The following is an 8,747-nucleotide window of genomic DNA, read 5'->3' as shown; positions in this document are numbered from 1 at the left end:
GAAATGCTCATTTTGTATATCGATCCCTGTATCCACAGAAAAATGATTAGTTTGAATAAAACTACTCTGTGTTGACCTTCTTCGATTCTCCATTTGCTCCACGCCATCTTTTGGGCACTCCATCATGTTGGGACTTCCACCCCTGACTCCCCGTCCTAATTGATGTCTGGCCAATCATTAAGTAAAAGACTTATATAGATTTTTGAAAGTTGTCTTAATTTTTAGAAAATAGTTTTGAAAACTCCTGCAAAAATCTAGAAAATCTCTGCTAGTCATGTCATGTGCTAGCTCAAAGACCATCTTTCTCTTGATTCTGACAATATCCGATATTTGATGGAGGATTGCTAGGGATTCAACATTATCGAGGCTCTCTACCAAAATTTTTATCAAAGACGGAGATTTAGTCTTCCTAGACTTTATCCCAGATGGTGATTCTCAAATCTCAACTTCGACCTCTAGTGTTGGGGAATTTAAAATATATTTCAGTATTTGGTGGAAATTTTGAGGCCTCCCTCAAAATTTCTGCCCCAATCTAGAGTAGTCTAAGATGATATCATCTTGAGTGGATCTGCAGCCTTTGTTGATCGTCATTCTCTTTGTTGGATGTTGATCTTCTCTTGTGAATTTTTGAGATTCCTTCTTGAAAGTTCTACCCCAGTTTTTATTTCCTAGGGTTATATAACCGAGCCGTTGGGGCACCTACGTATCCCGTTGAAGCAGGAATCAGGTCAAACGTAGTTCAAGACTACGCTAGGGATATATATAGAAAAATCTAATGGGTTAACCGAAGCCGACATAGGCCACCTACGTATCCCTTTCTTGGGAATTCAGGTCAAACGTAGTTCGTAGATAAAGGGAAAGGATAAAATTTTCTAAGGGGTTGATTGAAGCCGATATAGGCCGCCTATGTATCTCGTTCTTGGGAATTCAGGTCAAACGTAGTTCGTACATAAAGGAAAAGGATTCTAGGCGATTACACATCATAAAATTGATACTATTATAAAGGCGATTACAAATAAGCCAAGAAACAAAAACTATAACATCTTTCAAGCATGATATATCTTTACCGCATCAGAATTGATTGGTTTGGTCCACTCTTGCCATCCATCTCAGGTAGGATTAGGGCTCCTCCAGGTTGGGCTTCTTTTGATTTTCACATTCCTCTATATATACTACTAACCTCTCCTCATCACCTTTTCTGTTCATCATTATTTCCTTCGCCTTATTAGTCTAACCCTTTACATGACATGACATTGGCAGGTTTTTAAAATTATTGCTATCAAAATAAACCATGCTAGATAGTCATATTTAAAAAATAACTTCTTAAATAAAGGGAGGCCTTTTAGAAAATAAATAAAAACTATTGCTTATGACCTACACAAATATTGGCCCATGCCTTTTTGAGAGTTATAAGACACGAAACAAAAATTTAAGACATAAAAGGATGGATCACGGGGCCTCCTCTGGATCATCACCGATTTTAAAAATTATTAGTAATTGCCTTTCATCTACCGCGACGGGCGACGAATTAGGAGCGTAGTGGAAGTCCAATTTTGTAAAGCCTCTCCTGGTGCAACCTTCTTTATCCCATCGGACTTTGGGAAATCATCTGGTAGAGCATTGGATCCTTCAAATAGATCTCTTATCCCATCCCCAAGACCATCATCATTTGACATCTCATGTATGGGAAATGATTGGTACAAGAGCGGCAAGGGCCTAAACAGACTCTCCTTTGAATTATCTTCGATCTCATCTTCCTTTCTTGGTTGGTACTCTATTCCATGCTTAAAAGCTTTTTCTGGGACCATAACAGTCTTGATAATTTTTTCCAAATCCTTACTTAAGGTGGCCACAACTTCCTCTATCTTCTCCACCTTTCTGTTCCTTTATGTCCTTCTAAATTTACCTTAGTGATGGCCTTGCTAGAAGTCCATTCACCCTCTATTTCAATCATGTTAACTGTAGGTCCCCCATGGTTAGGAAATGGATTATTGTTAACATTTAGTGTCGGCGACTGAAGCATGATGACCTTCTGATCGATCAAATCTTGGATCATATGTTCCAAGTTAATACAATCCTCGGTACTGTGCCCTGCTGCTCTTGAATGATAGGAATAATTCTGATCGGGATGATAAAACTGGGAGTTGGGATTGATAGGCTTTGGCTGGATCTGTTGCAAATAACCAGCTTTCATCAATCTCCCGAAGAGCTGGGTATGACTTTCAGCTAGCGGCATGAAGTTTAGGGGAGGTTTCTTTTTGAAGTTTGGACGTGGAGGGTTATAATGGTTCTGATTTACAGAAAGAGGTACTTGATGATAGTTTGGAGATATTTGGACATTTATTTGTTTATTTGGAAAAGTAGCTTGAGTATGAGGCTGATAATTTAGCTGTGTAACTTGGCACTGGGGTAAAATATTTGGAATTAGAGCTTGACATTGTGGTTGAGCGTAAAATACAGGCTGAAAACTTGATGGCGATGATGAGGAAAGAATATTCCTAGGCTTGAATTTCCTCTTTAACTTATCAACAAAATTAGTAAAGACTGCAGTCGCATCCTCTCTTTTTTTCTTTGGGAATGCAGAAGATTCAGATGATGTTGGGGTTTTGACAATTTTTCCTGTTTGGATGCCTTCCTCTAATGATTCCCTAATCTTTACTAAATCTACGAAAGTTTCTCGGACCATGGATACCATCTTGGTATAAAATTCTTCTTCCTGTGCACGAGAGAAAATCGATACCATTTCTTCCTCAGACATGGGAGGTTGTACTTTAGCAGCCTTTTTTCTCCAATGAAAGGTGTAGTCTCGAAAACACTCATTATTCTTCTATTTGATCCTATCTAGTGAGTATCGGTCAGGGACAATCTCAATGTTAAATGCGAACCTGTCAAGAAAACCCTTGGCCAATGCTTTCTAACCGGTCTATCTTTTCAGTTCATGAGACATGAACCATTCTAAAGCTTCACCACTTAAAATCCTGCTGAACAAATGAATCAATAATGCTTCATTTTTCCCTACCCCAACCATTTGATCAAAATACCTTCTCAGGTGGGCCATTGGATTTTCGGTGCCATCAAACACTTCAAATTTAGGGACCTTATACCCTTCTGGTAGATTTATTCCAGGGTGAACACATAAATCATCATACCCTAAACTGTTGTAGTCCCTCACTCCATGAGATTCTTTGATCCTCATGATCTCTTTATTCATAGCTAGCAACTTCATTTTATGCTCGGTCCTCCACTCTTTCTCCTTCTCCTTGTAATAGTCCATCTTGAGATTAGGAAGAGGATTATAGATAGCAGGGAATATAATGGCATGGAGAGGATTTGGAAGGGAGGCTTGATTTTGTGGATGAAACGAAGCAGGTTGGTAGGTGGGACCGACGTTATGAAATTAGAAAGGTTTTGTGGAATTTGAGAGTGGTTTGGTGGAATCTGAGAAGAATTTTGTGGATTTGGAAAGGAATTTGGTTGATTCGGGGATAGATTTGATGGATTTTGCGGGTTTGGGAGTGAATCTTGTGGATTTGGGAATGAATTTTCTTGATTTGAAAATGTGTTTTGGGGATTTGAGAATGGATTCGGAGATGGGTTTTGTGGGGTTAAAGATGGATTTTGTGGATGGTAGGCATCTGGGTTATTTTCGTGATTAGTGTTTTGGAAAAATGGAGGAGCGGAGACGGACGATGTATTATTTGACTAATTCTTGAGAATCGGTGTACTGAGGGGAGGAATTTGGAGTGGAGTCCTGTGTCCTCCTGGAGCGGGGGCATTGACGGTGATGACTAGGTTAGCCAAATCTCGAGTGCGATTTATTTCCTCCTGAAGCATTTCTAATTTTCTTCTGAGTTTCACAATCATCTCATTCTGTTCCACTATTACATTGTCCCTGATGGTCAATGTGTTTTCTTTATCATTTCCAGTCATTATTGAATGATGGTCAGAGGATGGGATTTTATCCGCTTTTGACCTGGTGAAGTAGGGATGTTCTGCCAGCTTATATCAACACAGAGTAATTTCTATTATCTGTAAAGTACAACAACTCAAAGGCAGATATGTTAGTTTCCGTATGTGATAAGTAATGCAAAATATTTGACAAGAAATAACCACGTAGAGTTGTTTGAGTCATAGCCAAATTAATCCATAGAAGCATAGCGGATAAACTTGCCTTTGATCCAAACAAACACACATAAGCACCTAAGACAATTATATTACACAAAACATTAAAATAATGCGTATCCTAACTAGGGTGACCCTCTTTGATCCAAGGGTTCAGGCCTAACGATTTTGAAGAAAATATACGCCTTTTCAAATCCAATCCATTATCCTCAAAAACCTTCATAGGTATACATAAATGACATAAATGTCTACAAAAGTTGAACAAAAGGGATAAAATCTTTAGAGAAAGGGAATAATTTCCCACGTAGGGGATACTAATTACTGAATGCTTCTTCTATTGGCCTTCGCGCTCTTAGCTTTGCCCATTTCTTATATTGGTGACATCCGTTGACGTTCAAACTGTGCCTTAGATGCAGCCTCCCAAATCGATCAATTTCTTGCTTAACTTGCTTCAGTTCTTCTTACGAAAGTAAGCAAATCAAGCTTTTTCCTGACCCCCAAAGGATAATGGATTGAATTAGACAGGCATATATTTTCTTCAACACATAAGTATGGTTCGTCTATAATTGACTCGAGGTCAATAGACGCAGGACAGATTTTCTAGTGGGCTCAATACCCCGCTCGAGTATTAGGTCGTCCTAGGCTCATGCCTAAAATAGGATTTTGATTTCGTTCTATCCTAGGTGTCTAGAGTGGGTTTGAACAAGGTTATCAAGTGAACAACTTGAGTTTGAAAATACGAACAGCCATCAGACGACTCACGTGCTAATAAGCCATTCGTATTTCCAACACATTATTAGAATTAAATAATAGGGGCCGGGACAACCACGAAACCCCAAAACAGTTTAAATAATGCAGGAATATGCGATGGGATCCGATAGTTGAAATTTACAGAATCGAAACATATAATCAGCTAATTAAAAGACAAAATCAATCATTTGGTTAGAACCTAGTTAAAGATCCCAAGCAGAGTCGCTATTTCTGTTTTGTGGAGAAATTTTGACTTTTGAAAGAGAGTCGCCACTTAATTTTGAAAAGGAATTAAAAAACTTTTATAAAAGTTACTTCAAACGATTCAAAACAGGAAAATCGTTTTAAGTTAGAGACTCTAGATAAGTGGTTCCTATTAACATTTTAGCAAGGTGTTAGGTACCTAAAACGTCCGCTAACTTGAGGTTATCTGGACTGTTTGAAAATCGTCTTTGACTAACTTTGGGAAAAAGTTGATTTCTGCAAAAAACAAAAGCAATTTTAGTGATAGTTTAGTGTTTATGTAAAACCAATTTTTAGGCGACTTAGTTAGGGATTTTAACTAAGTTCACAAAGAACATGTAAATAAGTAAACGAAAGGAAAAGGGGAGAAAAGCGGGGAAGTAGTGATTTAGGCTTTCAAGCATAAACCATCGGCCTTGTCATAATCTAGTTGGGTTTTCAACCCATTTCACCTGTCTTAGTCTAGTTTTCGAGCCTTTGGCTCGAATCTCGCTCCACCTGCATTAAATTTACAACTTTGGCTTCGAGGCCAAATGAAATAAAGGAATAAATAAATAAGCAAATAAATAAAAGACGACAAAATAAATAAACAAATAAAAGAAAAGAAACATTCTAATCCCTTGGCTGCTTCAAAGATGGGATTTTAATCCATTATTCCTCTTTCGACTTCTCGTATCCATATGCCACGTGCTCAACTTTGGGCTTTCATTCGGGCTTGACTTGGAAAGATAGGCCTCATTGGCCCATTTATGAAATCCAAAGAGAGAAGAACCCATTTGGGCTCCAAGGGGGGTGCATGCAAAGAAAAGATATATGAATTAATACGCGTTCATAAAAATGAATTACTTTTATAACAAAAAAAATTTAGAAAGTTCAAAGCTGTTAAAAAAAATCACTACTTCGATAAATAAAAGGAAACTTAGCTACTAGATTAGTGATATATACGACATGCAACTGTGTTTAATTGGTTTTGAACTTTTAACATAGAGATCAAAGAGAACACGCCATATTATGCTGGACTTTGGCATGAAAGTATGCATATGCATGAAAGAATTCTAGTAAAAGGTCACTTTTCCTAATCGCATGTGATGACCATTAGATGAGAGCATAGGACGTAATGTTTGTTTTGTTTGTTGCAGTAGAGGGATGCAATAACATTTGTTAAAGGATCGTACATTAATAGTAAATCGCAATCTATTCCTTTTGACAAAACGATAGGTTCCGGTGCTTTCTTATGAGAAGGAATACATAGAAACTAAGAAAATTTTATCAGTTGGCTATCAAAACACTCAACTAGAATACAAAACTGAAGAGCTGAAGATAATTCCCAAAAATAGATACTTAAATTTATGCTACAGATGAACCAAGATAAGTTCGTTTCACCTCTTTTCTTGTATGTTGTATATTATACAGGACAATCCAATCAACAAAAGCAAAGAGGGTCTCACTTAAATCAAGAACACTATTAATTTCCAACACTAAAATCGAAATGCAGTCATGCGCTTCAAATAAACCAATCTATACCACACTGTATGATACTCTCATGTTATATGAGACAGGAGAAAACTGTTTGCAAGTTGTTTTGAGAATTTCATACCTAAACGTAACCCCACGATCTAGTCATGAGATTGATTGAAACATAGAAAAGAATCGAAATTGACCTATAAATCCAAGTTCCATTGACAGTAGGTATTCAAAGAGACATACATCAGTGACACTACATTTCCATGAGGAGAACAAAATAAGGCCATTCCTTCAAAATAAACATACTAAGATACCCCATTATTGCATTCATCTCCCAAACCCGATCATGTACTGGCAACAAGCTCAAGAGACAAGGAAGGATAAAAGATTCAAATCCACACACAAAAAAAACATGGCAGATAAAGCTAAAGAGAAAGTGGCGGGGCACTACTATCATCCTCATCCTCTTTTGTCAAACTCAAACGAGTTCTAATAGCCAAAATGGTCATCGAGGAATCATGGGATTTGTCAGTTTTTGTCGAGCGTATCCTTATCATTCTTTGTCATTTGGGAAGCCAAGGAACTCATGGGGAAGTCTCGACAAACAAGACAACGTTAAATACGAACAATGAACAAAACACCCTCGGCTCAAAAACTATCAAAACAAGAACAAAACACGAAACTTTAAAATAAGACAAGCTAGAACAGGGCGCCATCGACCCAAAACGATCAAAGCACGCAACTTTAAACCCTGAAGCCAATCATGACAACATACAAGCAGCCTGAAACGACCAAACAGAATCAAACTTTAGCCACGAAACTAGCCTTAACAGGATACCAATAACTCAAACCAAAATCAAAAGTATGAAACTTTAAATGACAAAACCAGCCTTAACAAAATATCAGCAACTCAAACAGAATCACAGAACATGAAACTTTGACATAAAGTCAGCTATACAAACCTTAAGCATTTCACAAAAAATGAGAGTATTAAGTCAGAAATCTACCAAAACAACTACCTACGGCTGTCAAAGCCATCTACCATCAAACAACTCAGCATACAATCATACTAAAAAATTTATTCACGACTATAGAAGATCGAGATGAAGCAGAAACAGATAAATCTTAAATGGAAAAGAATATTACCTTTTAGTGAGCAGCAAAACAGGACTCGAGCTATCACCGGATTCGTCACCAGTGGAAAAAGTCCTAGTAGCTACTTCGAACAATGGCTAACTTTTTTCCCCCTCTTTAGACCTAGTTTTTCTAAGAACTCCCCCAATCCAAATTTTCTCAACCCCCTCGACTTTCGAATCCCTTTGCTTCCGATATTATGAACCCAGAAAGGAGAGGCCAGTCCTAAAAAAAAAATCCTCCCAATTTCGAACCCTCAAAAGACCATCCAAAATTTCAAACCCCAACCTGTAAAGAAGAGAAAATCCCCTGACTTTCCCCGAATCCAAAAAGGAAGAAGCCAAAAAAATCCCCTTTTTTAGCTCAACAGTGAGCTGTTTATATAGAAGCGAATTGAGAGTAATTTAGGGATTCCTTTTCCAAAGAGAATTCAAAAATTTTTAACTCCCAATTGCGTTCCCTCAACAAATTGTACTGATTTCCAAATCGGTGGACCAATAAGATTTAGGCAAAATAGATTTTCACCATAAGCCAATTGTGACATACATGTACGGAATTGTACTTCCATACCCGAGATTCGCAGAATTGATACATTGAGAGGACACCTCGACTTATTTCTAGAAGATTTGAGGGATTTCTTCACATGAACTTACGTGGGATGCGTGAAGGAGGCTACAAAAGGGTTGGTATTGGTTGTTGGTTGTGACAATCGGGTTTAGGGTCGCAGGTGAGGTTGGTTCGTGTTGAAAATGGGTCCGCGGGTTTAGGTTTTTGCGGTATTATTGCGTTTTTTGAGGGTTGGTGTTGTTATGCTGAAGGGGGAAATATAAGGGAATGGGCCAGGTCTGAGGGAGTTTGGGCCTGGCTTGAGACATAAAATTGGGCTGGTGAAGGGAGGTGTGGTGCTGGGCTGGGGTAATTTGAAGAGTGGGCTGGGTCAAGTTTTGAATGGGCCGTTTGTGGTGGGTTATTGCAATGTTGAAAGAAAATGGGCTGGTTTGGTTGGAATTATTAAGAATTTGGGGGTTATTTAA

General features: G+C 38.1%; 1 long non-coding RNA gene across 1 annotated transcript; it reads right to left on the bottom strand.

The window, feature by feature from the left end:
- Window positions 1–4,302: 4,302 nt before the first annotated feature.
- LOC124893716 lies at window positions 4,303–8,494 on the bottom strand. Its single transcript, XR_007050867.1, has 2 exons — window positions 7,726–8,494; window positions 4,303–7,361 (listed from the first exon to the last, which is right to left on the bottom strand). It is a non-coding gene; the product is annotated as an uncharacterized LOC124893716 (long non-coding RNA).
- Between the last annotated feature and the right edge of the window lie 253 nt (window positions 8,495–8,747).

This window comes from Capsicum annuum, unplaced genomic scaffold (assembly GCF_002878395.1).
Source record: "Capsicum annuum cultivar UCD-10X-F1 unplaced genomic scaffold, UCD10Xv1.1 ctg64242, whole genome shotgun sequence".
NCBI classification, from domain to species: Eukaryota; Viridiplantae; Streptophyta; class Magnoliopsida; order Solanales; family Solanaceae; genus Capsicum; species Capsicum annuum.
This window is presented reverse-complemented; position numbering and strand designations above follow the sequence as displayed.